At 41.8% G+C, this 21,227-nt stretch overlaps 1 protein-coding gene across 1 annotated transcript in view; it reads right to left on the minus strand.

Moving 5' to 3' along the window:
* CALN1 (calneuron 1) overlaps positions 1-21,227 on the minus strand; it is a 1,401,504-nt gene that overhangs the window by 925,038 nt on the left and 455,239 nt on the right. The gene's annotated exons all lie outside the window — the stretch shown is intronic.

Genomic DNA, 21,227 nt, shown 5'->3' on the forward strand with positions numbered 1-21,227 from the left:
CAAACTGAAGAACCCAGGTCCAAAGCAATCAGTGACATTTCTTCTTGTGAGAAGGGGGAGGACCTCGAGGTGCTTAGCCGGGTTGAAGAGGTCACGCCCAAAGGAGCTGTGATGCCTTCAGCTCAGCAAAGCTCAGGCAGGCAGGAAACGGTGCATTTAGGGAACATATATAGCACCTAGCTGCCTAACGTGAAAATAGAGTGTCTGCCAGGCTGTCCCTTCCTCAGCCTGACAGTCACTCTTTATGTCGGGAAAAGGCGAGGGGGCATGCCTCACCTGCCCATTAGGACTGACCGCGGCTGATTTGCACAATCATTTTTTCACTCAAACACTCTGCATAATTCTGCCACACTGGGCCAACTAGGTCTTCCTTCTGCTCTCGGTGTTATTGTTTACACACCAGCACATTTATAGAGGCTTGCTGCCTTTCACTTTGGGGAGCAGCAAACTTTCTGCAAAAAGGTGTGTTCTTATTTCCCAAAACATTCTCTATGTCCAGTCAGCTGTGCCATTTTATTTTCCTAAACCTGCTGTGCATTGGTATTCACCAGCAGGTGGCCGTACTGACTCCATCCCCGTTTCTGTGTCGCACTTGATTTGCACTTGTACCGTTGCTAAATAGGTCCCTACTGCATTTTCCTCAAAAAGTAGCATTTATTCTCTTTTTGAAACAAGGCATTATTTGCTTAACAAAAATGTAAAGGTAACTGTGATCACCTGCTTAGTAAACAAAACAAGGAATTAATGTAATACATTCTTCCTGAAAAATAAAAACCTACACGAAATTATTTGACGCTCTACAATTTTATTTTTGCAGCAACCACTTGTGCGAAACATGTATTTTTATAACATACTTGTGCACTTATAGCAAGCACAACTTCACATTCAGGCACGATTTACAGTGTGATCCATAACAACACCCAAAACACACAATCAAGGTAAGAACATTTGGCTTTGCCAATGCTTGTTTCCTTTAGAAGTTCGTGATAGTGACATATTCGCTGTGCTGCTCTTGTTAAATAAGGTGCTGCAAAACCTTTTCTAATTCATGCAACACACTGGTGCTGATTTTCATGCAGTTCTGTGTTCTATGAAATTTAGTTAATCTGAGCCTAGTATGGGACATCCCTGTGAGTGTGGTGAAGGCTGGCTTTGTGTGTCTATTTGACAAAGACTACTCGATATACACAGGTCTCATCTCTTTCTGAGATGGTGAACAGCTTTACAAGTCTGCATGTCTCTAGGGACACTTACACATCCCTAGAAATACACTCACATCCACCCTTCCTTCGTCACCACCCTTACTACCTAGTATGTGTGTTTTTGTGTTTGAATCATCGATCCTTCCATTCTCAAGTTCGTTTATATATGGATAAGTATCATTCAGGTGCACTTATTGCCTTATGTCTTAGACATTGCGCTATGCAACCTTTTTCAACTTTAGGCAATCCGAACAGATATGATTTCACTCATTTTTCGAAGGTTTCAAAGCCAAGGTGGTTGTTAAGGTAGAGGGAAGGCCATTTGGGTCAGTATGGCCATCCTAGGCTATGTTCCTCCCTGCCTTTTTACAGAAGTTTTGCATTCTTTGGATACTCTGTAGTACTTTGTGAGCTGATCTGAATACAGATTTCATGCGCAGATGCCAGATACTTTGTGACACTCTTTAATATAGAGGGGTTCTTGGATGTATATTTTTGTATCCATTTGTTACCTCTTTCGTCTCTATTTGGATTTTTCGGGTCTCTTAGGATTGGTGTTTCGGGCTAGCGCCAGGATGGTCCTGTCTGAGTGATTGACGGCGACATATTACATGCACTCATTCAGAATATTATCCTAAAGGTGGTGGGTGACTGCGGTGCACCATGGATAGAAGTTTGAATCTCACTCACCATTTTACGGGGACCAGCGGAAGGTTCTTCAGAAATCTCTATGCCATGATAGCACATATGAAGGCTCAGAATGACCTATGCACATTTGTTCTGTGTCAGCGACAATTGTGTCATCATTTTGGGCTCAGACCAGTAAAAATCTCAATGCAGCAGTCCAACCTGAATTGGTTTAAGCATTGATTCTGCACTTTTCCATGGAAGAAATAATTGTTTTGGGCAAGGGTTTTTAAACAAAATTACCTTGCTTCAAATCCAGTCCATCACAGATATGGAAGTTTAACTCAATATCACAATGACCACCAGGGCATGGGCTCCTGGAGATAGGAGTGAGATCTGTAGCCATAAGAAAGGAAATTGGGCCATGTCTGCAACTCCGATAAGCGATCTTCATCGTTGCTTCATTTATAACAAGCTAGATTTGTTTCCTACAGCTACATTTATAGGTCATTAAATAATAATGTTGCTTCAATCTGCTCCTTATAGGTCCTACTCTTTCTGTTCTTAACTATCCACTTACAAATTGCACAGGTTAAGTATGAGACTTTATGCCAATGTCTAAAGTAAACGAGTGGTGCCATATTTGATTTTAAACAACAATCGGAAGGAGGAGCCCTGGATGATACCAAAGATGAGGTGACCATCCTTGGATGGCAGGTCAATGAGTTTGCCCAGTGGGGTCTGTTTTCCCAAGAATTGATGCATACACAGTAAAGCCATGGATGTGATCATAACTAAGTTTTAAGTCTGGTCAGTTGGATGACATGATTCATTGAGAGCAGCTGAAATGTCCAACAGCAGGAGCACTGCTGGCCACTACCCATCTCTAAAATTGATTGGTGTTTTCCCTAAATACAAAGACGTGCTCTCGGTCAAAAGTGCAGGTCGATAACCCAACTGAGCTTTGTCAAGCAGGTTATATTGCCCTGGATAGCCATATGTTTATGCACTGGTCATTTTTTCCATGGTTTTAATTAGCCAAGAAAGAGCAGAAGGTGGATTAATATTGCCATGGTTTCAAATTGTTAATGACTGGTTTGTTGAGGGCATCATAGAACAGCCCACAGCACAGCGAGTAAACTAGAATATTCAATATACAATGGTTTTGAAATTATATTTGATAAAGTAAAGGCAATAGGAATCTGGAGGTACAAGCTCACTCGTATTTGACTGACAACTGTGAAAGCTGTTTTTGCCATGGGGTAAGTAACATGGCTTGCAATTGGATTTACTTGGATTCCCTCCATGATTGTGTGCACTTTGTTAATGAAAGTCTTTTTGCTTTCACAAAGTGATTGGAATAGGGATGTGGTATTGTTGAGTATAACAAGCTGAGAGGGGTATTTAAAGATCATAAACATGCAACTATTTCCTGGCTCAATTGGATACGGGCAGATTAGGTCAAACCATAGTTTTCAAGTGTGTCCATGGCTCGTTTTAATTTTATGAAAACAAACAGTGGGTATTTGTAACTTCTGGGCAGTCAGATGTTTGCATCAGGGTAAAAGTGAGTGAAAAATACTTGGTGAAAATGAATGAGTGCAAGTGATTGCAAATAAGTGACCAAGAGTGAAGGTAATGTGGCGAGAATGAGTGTGAATAAGTGAATATAAGTGTGTATGAGTGAGAATGTGTTGTTAATCTTGTAGGCCTGCTGTTGGACCTGGCATGCTTCTTGGCTTAGTGAGGCACTGATGCAAAATGCTGGCAGTGGTGTGTTGAAGATAATACTTGCACAGCAAAATACTGGTGCTGAAATACTGGAGTTAAATCTTGGCATGGGGTACTTGTGGTAAAATGCGGGCACTGTTATACTGGAGGACATTTTAGGCATAGGAGGCACTAGAGGCAAAATTTGTGGCTGGCACATTGGAAGAAATTCTTGGCGTGAGGGAGAACAACTGTGGCATGTGTCAGGGAATGCCCATGGCAAAATGCTGTCCTTAATATACTAGACATAATTATTGACATAAGGGTCGCCCATAGTACATATTGGCACAAATCTGGCATCTTGTATGTAATGTTTGGGAAAAAGCAGCACCCATGACAAAACCCTGGTCCCAGAACGAAGGCAATTTTTGACATAGAGAGGCATGCTTAGGACATTTTTAAAGCAAAATTGGGTCAACTCATGAGGACTGTCAAGTTTCATTGGCATGCCAAACCAGGAAAGGATATGAATATTTAATGAGCATCTTTTCAGAGCCTATGGCCTATTAGCACATTTATGTGAAAATTTTGCTTTAATTAAAATGCACTCTTACAGCCCATTTCTTTCACTATTTTCTCTGGGGAGACAATCCCATCCACCCCGCAAACTTCCCTAGAAGATGTCAAACTCACTTTTGTTGCGCACTTACTACAATTCAGTAAATCTTTCCTCGACACATCATAGGTTAAAGGTCACTTCCTGTGATGTCGTTAAGGCCCAGGGTGTATGGTGTCACTTCCGCTACCACTGGCATTTTGGTAAATGGATGTCCATGTGCCCTAACCCATGATAACAGAAGATATGAGAACAGAGCCCTAGTCCACTGAGAAGAGCCTTGTTAGAAAAGGTGACATGAAAGAAAATATCTGTACATTCACACCCACACTGCCATGTTTGTAAAATGATGTTGGACCTAAATATGGCTCTATGTGACGCTGCCTGGGAGGAAATGTAAGGTAGTCAGTGGAAGCGGTTTCTCTTGAATTCAGGTACTATCATATTAGGTTTTGCACTGGCCAAATAGATGTTTAATCAGATTAAAAAGAGTTAAATTAGGGAGTGCAGGGAAAATGATCTGCTGGCACATGGTGATGAAATCCTCCTGTTATGTAGCTTTTTGAATGGCTCATGTCAGGCTCTGCTCAAGAAACTTTTTGTTAGACCTGACAGCCTTAGGGTGGTCTCCCCTAACTTTGTGCCTGCCTCCTTCCACTTTTTAGATACTTTTGCTGGTTTTAAGACTCTGCTCACTTTACCACTGCTATCCAGTGCTAAAGTGCATATGCTATCTCCCTTTAAACATGGTAACACTGGATCATACCCAATTGGAATATTTAATTTACTTATAAGTCCCCAGTAAAGTGCATTATGTGTGCCCAGGGCCTGTAGATTAAATGCTACTAGTGGGCCTGCAGCACTGATTGTGCCACCCACTTAAGTAGCTCCTTAACCTTGTCTCAGGCCTGCCGTTGCAAGGCCTGTGTGTGCAGTTTCACTGCCAATTCGACTTGGCATTCAAAGGTACTTGCCAAGCCTAAAACTCCCCTTTTTCTTCATATAAGTCACCCCTAAGGTATGCCCTAGGTAACCCATAGGGCAGGGTGCTGTGTAGACAAAAGGCAGGGCATGTACATGTGTAGTTTACATGTCCTGGTAGTGTAAAACTCCTAAATTCGTTTTTACACTGCTGTGAGGCCTGCTCCCTTCATAGGATAACATTAGGGCTGCCCTCATACATTGTTTGAGTGGTCGTTGCTGATCTGAAAGGAGTAGGAAGGTCATATTGAGTATGGCCAGAATGGTGATACAAAATCCTGCTGACTGGTGAAGTTGGATTTAATATTATTATGCCACTTTTAGAAAGTGAGCATTTCTCTGCACTTAAATCTTTCTGTGCCTTACAATCCACGTCTGGCTGGGTTTAGTTGACAGCTCCCTTGTGCATTCACTCAGACACACCCCAAACACAGGATACTCAGCCTCACTTGCATACATCTTCATTTTGAATGGGTCTTCCTGGGCTGGGAGGGTGGAGGACCTGACACCTGTATGTCAAAGGACAGTAGCCTGCCCTCACACAAAGGACTGCCACAGCTCCTACTAGGACCCTGGCAGACAGGATTGAACTGAAAGGGGACCTTGTGCACTTCTAAGCCACTCTTTGAAGTCTCCCCCACTTCAAAGGCACATTTGGGTATTTAAACAGGGCCTTTGCCCTACCAACTCAGATACTTCCTGGAAAAGAAACTGGAACCAGAACCTGCATCCTGCCAAGAAGAACTGCCTAGCCACCCAAAGGACTCACCTGTCTGCTTTCTGTGAAGGACTGCTGCCTTGCTGTTGCTCTGCTGCCTTGCTGCTCTCTGGCTGTGGTGAAGAAGTGCTCTCCAAGTGCTTGGATAGAGCTTGGCTCCTGTTCCCTGAAGTCTCAGGACCAAAAAGACTTCATCTCTACAAGAAGTTCTCCTTGTGCAGCAAAATCAGATGCACAACCTGCCAGAAACGACGTGCAGCCTGCACCGCGCAGAAATATTCACCGAACTGGAACAACACAGCCCGACTTCGCATCAAGAAGATCGACGCAGCACCAGCGTTGCGACTGGAAATTCGATGCACCGCCCACCGGATCGACCCACCACCCACCGGATCGACGCACAACTGAGCCAGAATGACGCAGCCCGACTTCCAGAGAGGAATCGACGCAGCACCTGCCGTGCGGTAGAAAATTTGACACAACGCCCTCCGAATAGACGCAGCTCCTGTGACTTCGTCCTGCCAGTGCAGGAAATCCACACATCCTCCCCGTGGCGTCCAAAAACCCTGCAACCCGAAGAGGATCCATGACCAAGTGCCGGAAATTGACACACAGCCGTCCCTGCGTGAAAACTAAACAACGCATCGCTGTGTGCGGCCCGAGAAATCGACGCACACCCCTTTGTTTCCATGCATCACCTCCTCTGCGGTTCTTTGCAGAGACTTTGCACGCAAACCAGGTACTTTGTGCTTGAAAGAGACTTTGTTTGCTTTAAAAAGACTTAAGACACTTTTTTATCACTTTCACAGTGATATCTGAACATATACTCATTGCATTTTAATCGTTTTGACCTGCATCTTATCAGAAAAATATTATATATTTTTCTAAACACTGTGTGGTGTATTTGTGTGGTGCTATGTGGTGTTATTGTATTATTTATTGCACAAATACTTTACACATTGCCTTCTAAGTTAAGCCTGACAGCTCAGTGGCAAGCTACCAGAGGGTGGACACAGGATAATTTGGATTGTGTGTGATTTACCCTGACTAGAGTGAGGGTCCTTGCTTGGACAGGGGGTAACCTGACTGCCAACCAAAGACCCCATTTCTAACACTTTTCCTCTCAGAAGTCAAACCTCTTACGTGGAGGATTCAAAGGTGATACCTTGCTGAACAAAGTGGTTCAACAAACTGACCCCGCTAACATGGCTGAACTATTTTCATTTTCAGCTGGCCTTGTAGGACTCAGACGTCTTAAGTGACCACAAATGAACGACCATGGGTCATTGCATGTCAGGCCATTCACTGGTGCTGCATTAGTCCCTACACCTGCCTGCCTCTCAAAATCAGAACACAGAACACCCCAAGCCATCAAAAACACCTGAAGACTTATCTCTTCTGCCTCTTCTTGAACTAACTGCTTGGTTTCTTCCTCGAATCTACCAATTATCTTAGTCATATATGTTTTGCATGTCTGATGCCTTCTTACCTTTTAGCATCACCCCTCCCCAGTGCTTAATTTGTGCTTGTTGTTTCCGGTGCTGAGCACCGGCACTTATTTTTGAGGGCCGGCGCTTATTCTTCTGCCTCAAGCATTTACTGCGAGCAAAAGACACACATGGGAAAGATGGAGGAAGAGAAAAACGAAAAAGCGTCACAAAGAGGAAAAGAAGAAATCTGCAGGAGTGAGTTGAAGGGGCATGGTGTGGCTGCAAATTGATTGAAGAGGCACGAGATTGCTTCAGGTTTACGCTGCCTCAGTTTACCATGTTCCCACATTTAATTGCAGCAGCCGCGTGTTTAAGAGGAGGGCTTTGGGCACCGACACGTTTTTATTTACAAATTAAGCACTGCCCCTCCCTCGTAGGACTTCTAAGATTCAATCTGTACTGCCATCTTATACTTCAGTGATGGAACAAGTTAAATGTAAAACGGTGCAAGAAAGATAGACACGACTGCTAAATAACAAATGAATAACTGACTTTGCACTTCTCATTTTATCATCACCGCAAAGTTAAATGGCTGAGGCAATTTGTTGGCTTGCATTCATATGACTTGGTGGCTGGAGAAACAGATAATAAGAAGTCCCTTTAGAAAACAGAAATAATCTTTCTTCGACAAATACACAAGAGCTGCAGACTATGCTGATTATAAATCATTAGAATGCGTTCCCACAACAGATGCATTAACACAGCTCCCCCTCTCAGCGTTGGTGCTGATGAGACGAACTAGAATGAATCAGACAAAGTTGGGCAAATCAGTTTCCTGCCCATCTGTGTGCACAGCTTAGCAATGAACTCTGAAGCCAACAATAAATGCCCTTCCCTTGTTAGCATAGCTCTTCTGTTTCACATTTCTTGTCTCTTCAGCTCTCTATTACAATGCATCTCAGAGGCAGCACTTGTCCTAGTGTCAAGGTCAATTACATTGTTCCTCGAACTTCGACTACAGGATAATATTCTCTTCATTCCTGATTCATGGCACTCCATCAATTACTATAATAACATGTCCTGATATCCTATTCATTTTCTTTTAAGACATCGTTTTGAAGAGAATAATTAACACAAGGTCATGGAACTTGGCCTATTAATAATAAATCACAAGACACACATGGTAATCTCCCTGGTGCAGAGCCTGCTGTAGTGTACCACAGTCTACTGGATTTCTTTAAAGACACCCTTCCCCTTCATCAGAAGATTTACCTGCACTTGGTTTTTGTAGTGCAATGCCACTGCTGAAACAGGGAAAAATCCAACACTTGTTACAGAGTCCCCAGATACACCCCTAGGTTCCGGTCTGCGATCAGCACACAATTACACTTTCTTTACACCATCAGTGAATCGTTTCTCACTGTGATGGCACCTATCAATGACCCCTACCTCCGAGCATCATTCCCTCCCTCTCCCTGATTTAGAACTCGGTGGACGGGTTGCTCCGTCACAACGGTGACTGATATCCCATCCGCTGAAATCTAAATCCCATTCTATTTTATTGGATTTAGATTTTGACGGACATGATACCCGTCACCGTTGTGATGGAGTAACCCGTTCTAAATCAGGCCCTTAATTTGTTTAAAAAATAAAATACATAAGAGCCATGGCCCACTATAACCACAGTAGGCCGCCGTAGCTTGCCAGTCTGGCAAATGCAAGTACCAGCTCTACCTGCTTCCCATCAAACCCGACAAATGTCGCAATTTGAAATATTTTGGGTCACCTACAGCTGTAAGAATAGCCTGGGCATGACTGTATTTTTTAAATATTTATTGAATTATTAAATAGGGTGCTAATGTTTTCTATTTAAAAATAAATGGACAGTGTCACCATCTGGTGAAATGTCATAGAAATGTGCCTGTGTTGAAAAACAAGTGCCTATACCGAGCCCGGTCAAACCCTGGCACAAATTAAGCACTGCCAACCCTACAGTGAAAGCTCGCTCCAACATGTACATAGAAATGAACCTTGATAATATACTCACAGGTTCCTCTTGACCTATATCATGAAGCCAACTTGCTCATTGAAAGAAAAAAAGCAAGGTTGGGAATTCTTTATCCTCTCAGCACCGAACTGGCAGCACCAAATTCTCAATTTTGTCCACATGCTCCTCTTCTTTAATTAAAAAGTTTTAACATCTTTCGTCCTGCTGCAATAACACTCTTTCTCTCTGGTGCTTCCATATCCTAGTGGCTGTGCAAAATGGAGTTCTTCCTATTTTTGCATATTTTTTAGGCTTCTCGGAGTGCGAACAAAACATGTCGAACAAGAACCCTGTACAGCAGTGAGGTAACAAAGCCAGGCCGCTAGCCGCCTTACCAAATCCCAGCTCTGATCACGTTTTGTGTAACCCTGGTGAGTGGCAGTATTCCCTGCGCATCACAAATCCTGCATCTTAGAGCGTCAGGTGTGGAAATTGGCTGCTCGAAACCACTGCAGTTTTTCTGTGGTGCCATGTGGTGCAAACAACATTCTTGAGGAACGTTGAGTAAGTATCATGACATTTTAAGTCATAAGTAAATATTGTGTCCTAAATATAATTTAGAAAGATATGGTCACATTGGGTTTAAATGTTCTATTATTAATTCCATCGGAGCAATATTTTTCTCAATGATATTCCTAATAGTGTTCGGACTATGATACTCCACTTTACACACCTTCCATGGAGTTTATCAACCCATTGCTCTTGGGGAGGAGATATGACTGCAGAAAAGTAGTGCTAGAAAAATGTTGAATTTGCTTTATTTGATGTCTGATAAAGTTGTGAAACCTCAGTCTATCATTGTTCATCACTAACACCAGGCAAACCTTTAAAATCTTAAAGATCCTAAGTGCCTCAGCAGTGCCTGGGCAGTTTGCTCTTAAGCCTTCAAAACTTTTTTTTTTCTCAAATAACTTTTCCATGATACGTTTCTTTCCTTTTTTCCACGTGGCAGGAATTCTAAAAGTACGAGGATTTGTAGATGCCGTTCTGGGAACTGAGAAAAAGGCCACAATGTTTCATTTTTGAATTTTTAAATAGGAAAATGTGTTGTGCAAGAAAGTATGTGTTTTTTTCCTAAGAGTAGAATCAACAAAAGGTGTGCTGTGTCACCCTCTTTCCAGCGTCCTGGAACAGGCAGAGCAGCACAAAAAACATTTTTACCACAGGTTTTGCAACTGTCTAAGTGCTAGTTGATTTTTTTCCTGTAAAATCAGTGTCTCAACGAGAAACACTATACATTTCTGAAAGGTAGAGGAACTTCTGAATATAACAAGCAGCCATTTGTACAGATTGTTTATGGTTTTCCCAAAGAAACTAATCGTTGAAATAAAACAAAATGAAAATCAGTGGGACAAAATAGATCTAGGTGACTCCCTTTTCATCTGTACGTTTTTCCAAAAGTAATTTACTGTTATATCTGCCAGACTCTTCTGGTTGAGGGGATATATAGTATTTGTTTGCAGTCACTGCCACTCAACAAGTGTGGTGGGACAAGGTGGGGGGGTGCAAAACTTTTTTTAAACGTTATTAAAAAACGCTTATCTTCAAGGGGAGACGCGATCATCTCCCCTCGTCCACAGCACGATGCATTGGTAGACCACCATCAGCCCATTTTTGTAACAGAAAAAAAAAATCCCTTGCTCTCATGGCTTTTTGCCCAATGTGACAGAAGATTTGTTAAATCCCCCAATTTGTATCTGGGTAAACAGAAAGACTATTAGGCCTTTAGGGATTTGGGTACGGTGTGAAACCTGGGTGAGCCACCCACCCCATCCCATTCTTTTTTTGAAACTAAATACCTGGTTCCTAGTGTGCTATGTCCCCTTGAGGAGGGCAAATTAAGGGAAAATATGCAATCTCCATGCCCCCTGGGGAAGCCGAAAGAGTGTTGGGTATAAATATTGTGAGTGTCTTTAGGGGTGGCATACAGCCCCATGAGAAGGCAGGCCAACCCCACATCATTCTTTGTTTAAAGAAATCATTAGGTCTAGTGGAATTTATTGCACTTTCTGCTATCCAGGAGAGGGCAGAATGGGGGTAAGACCCTCAATCTACCTTCGAGGGGTTAGAAAGGTTGAGCGTCTTTCGAGGTGGCATGCAGCCTCATGTCAGGGCAAACCAACTCCACCTCATCCTTTTCTTTAAAAAAAAAAGAAAATCCTTAGCTCTAGTGGGCTTTTTTTCCCACCCCTTTGGCAAGCCCCCAATCAGGGGAGGCAAAAAGACTGCTAGTGCCTGTTGGGGGTATGGCCCAATGTCTTGGCTGGCCATCCCCAGTTCACTTTAAAAACAAAAATCTAAACTACAGTTTCTGGTATCTAGCATGCTTTCTGAACCCTAATTTCTGTAGAAAAACTGATGGTGCCCCGTTTCTAAAAAAAAAAGAAAACATCACAGGTTTTACGAGGCTTTCTGCCCAACGGTGGGAATATTAGGGATAACCCTACACCAATTGCCTTTCCCAGAAGAGCAGAAAATCTGTATTTACTTTTTTAGAAGGAAAATACTTGACCGTGCACGAGAGGACTCTCCCCCTCAACAAGCCAATTCTGGTGGCTAGTTGGTGGATCCCTCTTTGGGGATTGCCTTCCAGCAGCAATCCCAAAACAGGGATCCACTAGGAAAAGAAACATTATCTCCTTTCTAAAGTCACCTTTCTGGTTTTGATTGGTATTCGGGGGGAATTATTCATTCTGACTACTGATACCGCTGGTTGCAGGCTTCTGAGCAACACTTTGGGCACCAGCACTTATGCTTTTTTACCATTTAAGCACTGCCTGAGGAACATCAGTAGAGGACTAAACTTGCTGACTGAGACCTGAGAAAAGCTCAGGATTACTTGCTCTGCTCTCTACTGTACCCAGGACAAAGACATGGACTTTAGGGGTCATATTGGTGACCTTCTGGTTCAGCTACAGGGACACAATAAGCTACAAGAGGCTTTACTTAAGGATTTCCACCTGGTCAGTTCCAAATGAATCTGCCTGTGATCCTGCTGGTGGCCTCAGCTGGAGTGAGTCTTGCCCCCCAAGTGCTGTGCCTGAGGTTCTGAAACACTTGGCAAGGTGGCTTGGTGTGGGCGGACGTCTCTACCACCCTTAAAAGGCAGAGACATAAAAACGTTTTGGCTCCAAAAACTCCAGAAAACCAGGACAACCTGCCAAGCTGATCAGACCCACGTGCATTTCCATGGAGCTGAAGATTCAGATTTCTCATTCTCTGAGCAATTCCATAGCAGCAAATCTGCTGCCTTTGGTCTTTTGAAAGAAGGGATCTGGCATTGGGGAGCTCTCTTTGATTGCATCCTTGTCCCACTGTAGGAATCTGAGTAGGGTGACCATCCGTCCGTAAATTGAAACGCTTAACGGACAGCATTTTTCCATAATTTTAACCTTTCAACTAAAGTACAAAACGTGATTAGGACAGATCAGTTTCCCCAGCTGGTTTGAAAGGCAGGCAGTCTCCTGTGCTCTGAGTGAGGGAGGGGCAGACAGATAAGAAACAGGCCTTCTTGCCAAGGTGTCTCCTTCCCTAAAGAAATGCAAATGTGCGCATCTGGTAAATCTGTAAATGCAAAGGGGCTTGGAAACGTGCATTGACTTTAATCAAAGGAGTCACTTGAAGCTTTCTGATGACAAAGATATATTTTTTTAGGGAGGTACTGCAAGGGTGTTCCAAGGTGAGCTGTGGAGTGTGTGGTTTTAATTGACTGTTATAAAAAATGTTAGTACTAGGTATAAACTGTAGATTATTCAAATCTGTATTTTAGAAGGACTTTTTTTATTTAACCGAAATGTATTTGCGCATTTTGTAGGAGCCTATATTATGATGTGTGTAATGCATGTTTAAAATGAGGACTTACACATTCATAGTTCTTTCAGGGACCTCGGTTCCTCATAGTACTAACAAACATTGGCAAAGCCAGTAGGTCTCATCTACACAAGAGTTATTGGCTTTGCCAATGTGTTTTAGCCATGTTATACACCAGAGTGGCTGCTGCTCCGCATGGCTAAAGGTTAGTGGTATAGTGCTGTAGAGTGGAGTAGAGTGGCATAGGAGCAGTGGTGTAGAGTACAGTGGTGCAGAGTAGAGTGCAGTGGGGTACAGTGCAGTTGTTTAGAGTGCATTAGCATAGAGTGCAGTGGTTTAGAGTGCAGTGGCATGAAGTGGCGTGAGGCAGACTAAAGTGACGTAGAGTGCAGTGCAGTAGAGTGCCATACAATAGAGTGGCAGAGAGTGCAGTAGTGTAGAGTGGTGCAGTGGCATAGAGTGCAGAGTAGACTTGAGTGGGATAGAATGCAGTGGTGTAGAGTGGTGCAGAGTGGAGCAGTGTAGAGTGGTGCAGTGCAGAGTAGAGTATAGTGCTGTAAAGTGCAGTGGCGTAAAGTGGAGTTATGCAGAGTAGAGTGGTGTTGAGTACAGTGAAATAAAGTGTATTGGTGCAGAATGCAGTAGTACAGAATACAGTAGTGTAGAGTATAGTGGCAGCCGGTGCAGTACTGCAGAGGAGATGTCAGAGTGCAGTGGTTTATAGTGGAGTAGAGTAGCATAGAGAGCAGTGGCATAGAGTACAGTAGTGCAGAGTAGTATGCAGTGGCGTATAGTGCAGTTGTTTAGAGGCATTGGAGTAGAGTGAATTGAATTAGAGTGCAGTGGTTTAGAGTGCAGTTGGGAGAGTACCGTAGAGTGCAGTGGCGTAGAATAGATTGTTTCAGAGTAGAGTGCAGTGGCATAGAGTGGAGAGGTGCAGGGTAGAGTGCAGTGCCATAGAATGCAGTGGTGTAGAGTGCACTGTAGTAGAGTGCAGTGGTTTAGAGTGCAGTTGGGAGAGTGCCGTAAAGTGCAGCAGCATAAAGTAGATTGTTTCACAGTAGAGTGAAGTGGCGTAGAGTGGAGAGGTGCAGGGTAGAGTAGAGTTGCGTAAAGTTGCATAGAGTGTGATGCATAGAGTAAAGTGGTGTAGAGTGCTGTGGCTTAGAGTGCAGTGCTGCAGAGTGGATTAGAGTGAAGTACAGTGTATTGATGTAGAATGAAGGGCATAGAGTTGAGTGTTAGAGTAAAGTGCACTAGCGTAGAGTGTATTAGCATAGAGTGCAGTGGTGTACATTGCAGTGTTGCAGAGTGGCATAGAATGGAGTTGTGCAGAGTAGCTTGGTGTTGCCTAGACTGGAGTGGTATAGCGTGCAGAGGCATATAGTGCAGTCGTGTAGAGAGGCGTAAAGTGCATTGCCATAGAGTTAAGTGGTACAGAGTAGAGTAGAGGCATGGTGTGAAGTAGCATAGAGTGCAGTGGCATAGAGTGGAGTGGGGAAGAGTGTAGAAGAGTGCAGTGTCCCACAGTAAAGTGGAGTGGTGCAGAGTAGAGCAGAGTAGAGTGGAGTGGAGTATGTTTGGTGTGATAACACACTGTCATTACAGACAACACGTTTTTGATTGAAATTACCATTACATTTGCACAGACATACAATTTTTCAAATAAAACTATATAATGCACAGACAATGATGTGTGGAAATTGCATCACCTAATTTAATGATTCTCTTTTAATTATATAAAGGTATTGTTTCCAACACAGTTCAGAATTAACAAAAATGTGCTTCATAATTCTCATATATTCTGAAGTTTATTTGAATGTTGTCACAAGATAGAAAAAACTCTTTCCTACCCCCAGTATCCAGCAAGATTGTTGCATAAATCCTCTCATTTTGATGTCAGAGAAAGAAATGTAAACACTAAGGGCCAGATGTAGCAAAGGGTTTTTCCCATTCTGTGTCAATGGGAAAATGTGTTCGTACATATGGCCCTAAGGTCCCACCAAAGACAGAGCCTGACATTTGACCTTGTTCTTTGAATGCACAGCAAATGTGATTAGATACAAACAGGATTTACAGGCCTGTTTACAGAAAGGGAGCACTCAAAGGATACTGTAAATAAGGTTTGGGCAAGGGAAGGGACAAACTCAAACTCGATAGCCTAAAAAAAATAAAGCCATCAATTTGAAAGCAATGAAATTTGAGTTGCAAACCACAAAGCCAATGGCAAGCAACGGGCGGAATGAATTCCCAAGGAAGCTCTATGAAAGTACTTAAAGTGACAGCCGTGGGATACTTTGTGGGGAAAGTCCAATATTTTAGACCAGTCTGTATCTTGTAGAGGTTTGGCCACATCAATCACCCAGGTAGTATGACGAGAAGACTTGGAGTGGTGTCCATGTTGGAGGAAAGGTCTGTATACCCATCTTATCAATTTGCTACCAGTCCCTATGGTGTAGAACTTCTGGCACACCTCAGGCCAGACATGAAATAGGGCATTTAATGATTGTTTAAGATGGATGTTAGTAAGGATTTGACCGGGGTGAAGATGGTACTCTGCCACAAGGGTTTGTAAATTTAGTAGCTCGCCGTCCAGAAACGAATCCCCCAATTTTAAGACACCTGCAGCATGCCACTGATGGAGTTGCTCTGAGCACAGAAAAGGCTTAGCAAAGGTAATACAGGAGCCCAGGTTTTCTTTTTGTCAGTGAGTTTACAGGTTCTAGCAAGTCAAGAGAAGGTTGTGCATGATAACCCCAGATGGTGATCCGTAGAATGGTCAGTAGGAAACAATAAGCAGTGCAGTGCACCCTCTTTAAAAGTATTTGCAATGGATCTCCCATTTGATCTCGATTTCATCCTCCTCTTTTATTTTATTTTATTTTATTAGTAGTCCAGGATCCCAGTTCTGAGACAAATGTAGAGTCCCAGACATACTCTCTAGTGGTGTGAGCCTACAGACAAGTTGTGGGTACCTCACATCCTGACATTAGGTGTGAGGCTGTCACCCACAGTATCTGTCCTGCCTCATTAAAAATAAATTAGGTTGAAAGTTTATGGGCGGTTGAGGTGAGCCAGATGTTTTTGTTCAATTTGTTTAAACTAGCATAACGTTAATTGCCTTAATGCTTCCCAAACTGTTTGCCAGGGGTTTTAAAATAAATGTTTAGAAACATAGTCAAAATGTTGCTGTTACCTTCTCTTCAAGAATGATTGGGTAGATTTGGGTAGGGGTGATGGCCGTGACACAGTGCTGAAGGGCATTATTTACTACTGAATAAGGAGGTAATATCACACCTGAATGTAGCATCCCAGGAGGCAATCACAAAAAGACCACAGTGAATAAACGTTTATGTAAAAAAAGAGTAAATAAATGCACTGATAATGTAATGGGGTATGGCCTCCCTTGGGTGTGTCTGTAAAACTGACACTTGTTCTTGAATTTTTGCCCTGAATTTTGACCGTTCGTCCTGGATTTTGAACCTTTGTCCTGAATTTTTCACAGTCCTGTCCAGAATTTGCCTCAATGCCAGGTGGTCACTCAAAATATGAGCTCCAAAAAAGTGGCTGAATGCAAACGAAGAAATCTTGACTGGTTGAAGGTGGCAAAAGTATTTGGCTGATGAGGGACCTTCCTTGGGCATGAAATTAACATTTCACCCCCTTGGAGCATTCCTGCCAAAAACCAACGCTTTCCACAAAACATTGTCCAATGGCTGTCTGACCTCCTGGAACCCTCCTCAGCTACAGCCTGCTGCCTTGCCCAGCTGAAGAATTTAGACTTCCATTTTTAAGACTAAGTGGCGAGGTAAAACCTCGAACCAGATCAAACCTAGTTGGTGTACCCTACCCGTGCTCCATCGCAGTCAGCCTCAAATCGTGCCTAGGTTCTGGAACACTGCAGTCAGTTCACTGCGGTTGGTGCTTAACACTGTTTGACACAATTCTTATTTAAAACTTAAAAATTCATATCTCCAGTTTTCTTTATTGGATTTTTGTCCTTTGTATGTCATTTTATTTATTAAAATGTGCTCACTCTATTTATTTAAATTAGTTTGGTATTTTTATTGTGTTGTGTTTTGACTTTATTACTGTTTTGGTATTGTATAAATACTTTACACATTGCCTCTCATAAACCTATTTGCTTTTTGCGATAGGTATCAGGTGGGTTGAGTTCCGCTTACCCTGACAATGACAGGGTTTGTTGCTTAAGGTGGGTAGTCATCCCCCTTACCTGTCAACCCAATTTCTTTTAGTTAGTATGTGTGTCACATCGTACAATTAAACTATGGACTCTCTGCTACAACCTGTCCAATAAAACACGGAGGCAACAATATGGGAGGGACTAAAAGCAGTACCTGTCTTCAACCTAAGAGTCACTCCTATAGATACAGACACTGAGTCCCTACTCAAGAAAGGGCTGTCATTTATTCCCACCACTTCTATTAACAAATTTGATCTCCTTTCTGATCTTCATGCCTTCTTTCGGAGAATTAGACTTACTAGATACTTTGAAGATAAAACTGACACTAGAGAATTGAATCTATCGGGTCTGAAATAAGTCTCTACTTTTACACCCTATTTAGACATGGTAAGCCCTGAAGTCAAAATCTTTGAAAAAAAACATTGTATCTGATAAGATCCAATCCCTGTTGAAATTTGTTCCTAAACCTTATTTCAATTTAAACAAAGGAGAACATCAGGCTTTGCAAAAGCTACAAAAAGATAAGCACACTACAGTTAAACTGTGTGACAAAGGAGGGGGCATAGTATTATTAGATACTGAAGTATATAAATCCAAGATTCAGACTATGCTCAATGAACCTGAATATTACCAAAGAATAGGAAATAACTGGCAGGAACGAGTGAAAAGAGAAATAACACAAATAAGCAATGAGGCTCTTGACAATGGGATCATATGCCAACAAGAATTTCAATATTTGAACCCTGTGAAGACTAGGATCCCTGTATTCTATGGAGTCCCAAAGATACATAAAAACAAGATAGATCCTCCGATGCGACCCATAGTCTCCATTGTAGGAGCCTTGATAGAACCTTTGTCTAAATATGTGGAGAAATTCTTGAATCCTAGGGTAGCCCAACTCCCAGCATATATTCGAGACACTAGCCATATCATCGCCAAGTTGGAAGGTCTCCCCTTTATTCTGACTACTCAACTATTAGTCACAATGGATATCGAAGCACTATATACTAACATCCCTCAAAAAGAGGCTTGGCATGCAGTTGCCCGCCTATTCGAAAAAGAAGGCATGACAGAACACTCTGCCTCATTTTACAGTGTCTTGACATCGTGCTACGAGAAAACTTTTTCGAATTTGATGGACAGATATATCAACAAAAGAAAGGAGTCAGCATTGGGGCCGCCTGCGCTCCTAGTGTTGCCAACATCTATGTAGGCTCCTTCGAGGAAATTCATATCTACAATGAGATGGCGCCGTTTTTTGAAAATATTCACTCTTGGTCACGATTTATAGATGACATCTTCTTTATTTGGACAGGCGAAGAAGAATTCCTTCTAGAATTCAGCCAGTGGATCAACTTATGTGATCCCAATCTTAAATTTACCATTCATATTAGCAGAAACAAAGTTGAATTTCTAGACATCTGGATCGGCCATAAAAGTCTTCATCTTGAAATGTCGTTATTCACCAAACCAACAGCTGGAAACACCATACTTCACTTTGACAGCTTTCACCCCACTAGCCAAAAGCAAGGGATAACTTTCTCTACGTGTCCGTAGAAACTGTTCTAGCTTACATGACTTTGAATATCATGCAAACGTCTTACAACAGAAATTTCTTCTGCGAGGATACCCTAGAAAACTTGTCAGAGATTCCTACAAAAGAGCCAAATATTACAATAGGACCAGTATGTTCGAGAAACAAAACAAAAAATCTACATCTTCTATGGTCTGTGTAATCCAACATTCCAATTTGAATGAAAAAATCAGAAAAATAATTATTTCTAATTGAAACATCCTTAACAGCAACCCCAATCAAGCTCCATTAGAATGCCCTCTCTTATCCTTTAGGTAAAATCATAATATCTCCAACAAACCAGTGAGAGCCTCTCTACCTAAAAATGTGAATTTTTGTCAGAAATCTATATGTGGGAATCGACCAATCAAAGGTAACCATAAATGTGGCAATTGCAAAGCTTGCCCTAGAGCGATTGTGGGCGATTCCTTCTCGTGGAAACGTAGCAACTACAAACTTACAGATATGACAAATTGCAAAACAGCCAACTGTATCTACCTGATTAGGTGCCCGTGCCCCTTACTATACGTTGGCGAAACAGGGAGAGAAGTCAAAACAAGAATATTGGAACATATGTCCAATATTCGAAATGACAAAGAGAGCGCTCCGTTGGTCCTTCATTGGAAACAACATGGACATAAAGTGGATGATCTCTCTTGGACCGTTCTGGAAAGAATTAAGAAATCTGGACAGATTGAAGATCATAAAATAAGGAAATAACTAGAAGTCTTTTGGATTTTTACATTAGACAGTTGTGAAAAAGGATTGAATGAATATACCCCCTGGGAAAATGCCATTATTTGATTAGTGACCTTTAATCCCTAATTACTCACAAATATGCCACCTTGATCTTGTATTCATTTATCTGTGTTTAGCTATTTTATGAGACAATCCTATTTTTTCCCTTGTTGTTACCTTTATTTTCATTTTCATTTTCATTTTTATTTCCATTTTTATTTGTATTTATTTTTTATTCCCCTACTAGTCCCCCATGAGGAAACTCGAATTATCACTAAGAGGATGACTATAGCAGTGATCACTTCTACCAGCCGGAATATATTATTTGACGGTTACTTTTTCGTTTGATAATACTTATAAAACTGTTACTTAGTTCTTATTCAATGTTATTAGTCAGATTATTTTTATCTGTCATCTAATCAAACTTCTCCATTTAGTTAACAGCTCAGCTCTTAGTCCGTTCCAATATGGCGTTTTTTTTATTCTGATTAGTTTCATCTATATACGTGGCTTTAGCTATTATATGTATTGTAAAATGTCTCACCCAACTCGACTTTTATGTCTATAAGACATTACTTTTGACTTTCATGTTAGTAGCTAATATAAAGCTTATTTTCCATCATTCGCTTTGCTAAGCTTATTAGTATTAGCCTACTCCGTTTAGTTCAGGTTTGGGTATCCGTGTAATTCCAATATGGCGACCATCGAGGACCGCCATTTCACATACTTTGTATGCGGTCTAGTACCGCCAGAAATCTAATTAGCCTCCCAATAAAACTATACTAGAACGGCGGCAGCTGACTCTAATCGGCACATACGTAGCCTACCAGCATTCCGGTGAGTTCTCTTTCCCATATTACTTTCATCTGATTACTCCGTATTGGAAAGGGACCCGTGTGGTCCATTAGAAATCTGTCCCAATAATCTCTCTTTATCTTTGATTAGTTTCATCATATTTACATATTTTGGATTCGCCATTGGAATTCACTTGAGGTTGCGGACCGGCAAAAATTATTAAACAGAATTCACCAGTACGGTCTACGTCAGTCAATTCCAGGTGACAATCAGTCTACATAGATATTATAATCATGCACCTACTGACCAATAGAATTATGAGTCGTTATAGTGCATAATTACTTATATACTTTACTATTTAGCTTTTTCATTCGGTGACTGAAGTATTTATCTATTTAATTATTCATTTCTTGCCTTCCAGCTAGCTCATCCCCATCTATCATAACAGGCATTTTCATGCCTTTCCATGTGATTGAATCAGCTATTCGTTAGCTGTATTGCTCAAACTGAAATGAAAGATACCACAAGTAAGAATGTAAATATTTATTTATCAGAATTAATTTCACAACACATCTGGATGCATGTCCTTACAGAATTGGGACAAGGAGCACAAGTAGCACTGCATAGGGCACCTCTTAATCGTAACATACTAACCATTGGATCCTCTTGTACTATTTAGAACCAACTATTGTAACTATCTCGTTAGCTATTATTCCACATTCTTTAATTTATAACTTCCTCACCAACTCTATAGTTGAATGTCTATCTTGACCTTT

The sequence above is a fragment of the Pleurodeles waltl genome, chromosome 3_2 (genome assembly GCF_031143425.1).
Source record: "Pleurodeles waltl isolate 20211129_DDA chromosome 3_2, aPleWal1.hap1.20221129, whole genome shotgun sequence".
Lineage (NCBI taxonomy): Eukaryota > Metazoa > Chordata > Amphibia > Caudata > Salamandridae > Pleurodeles > Pleurodeles waltl.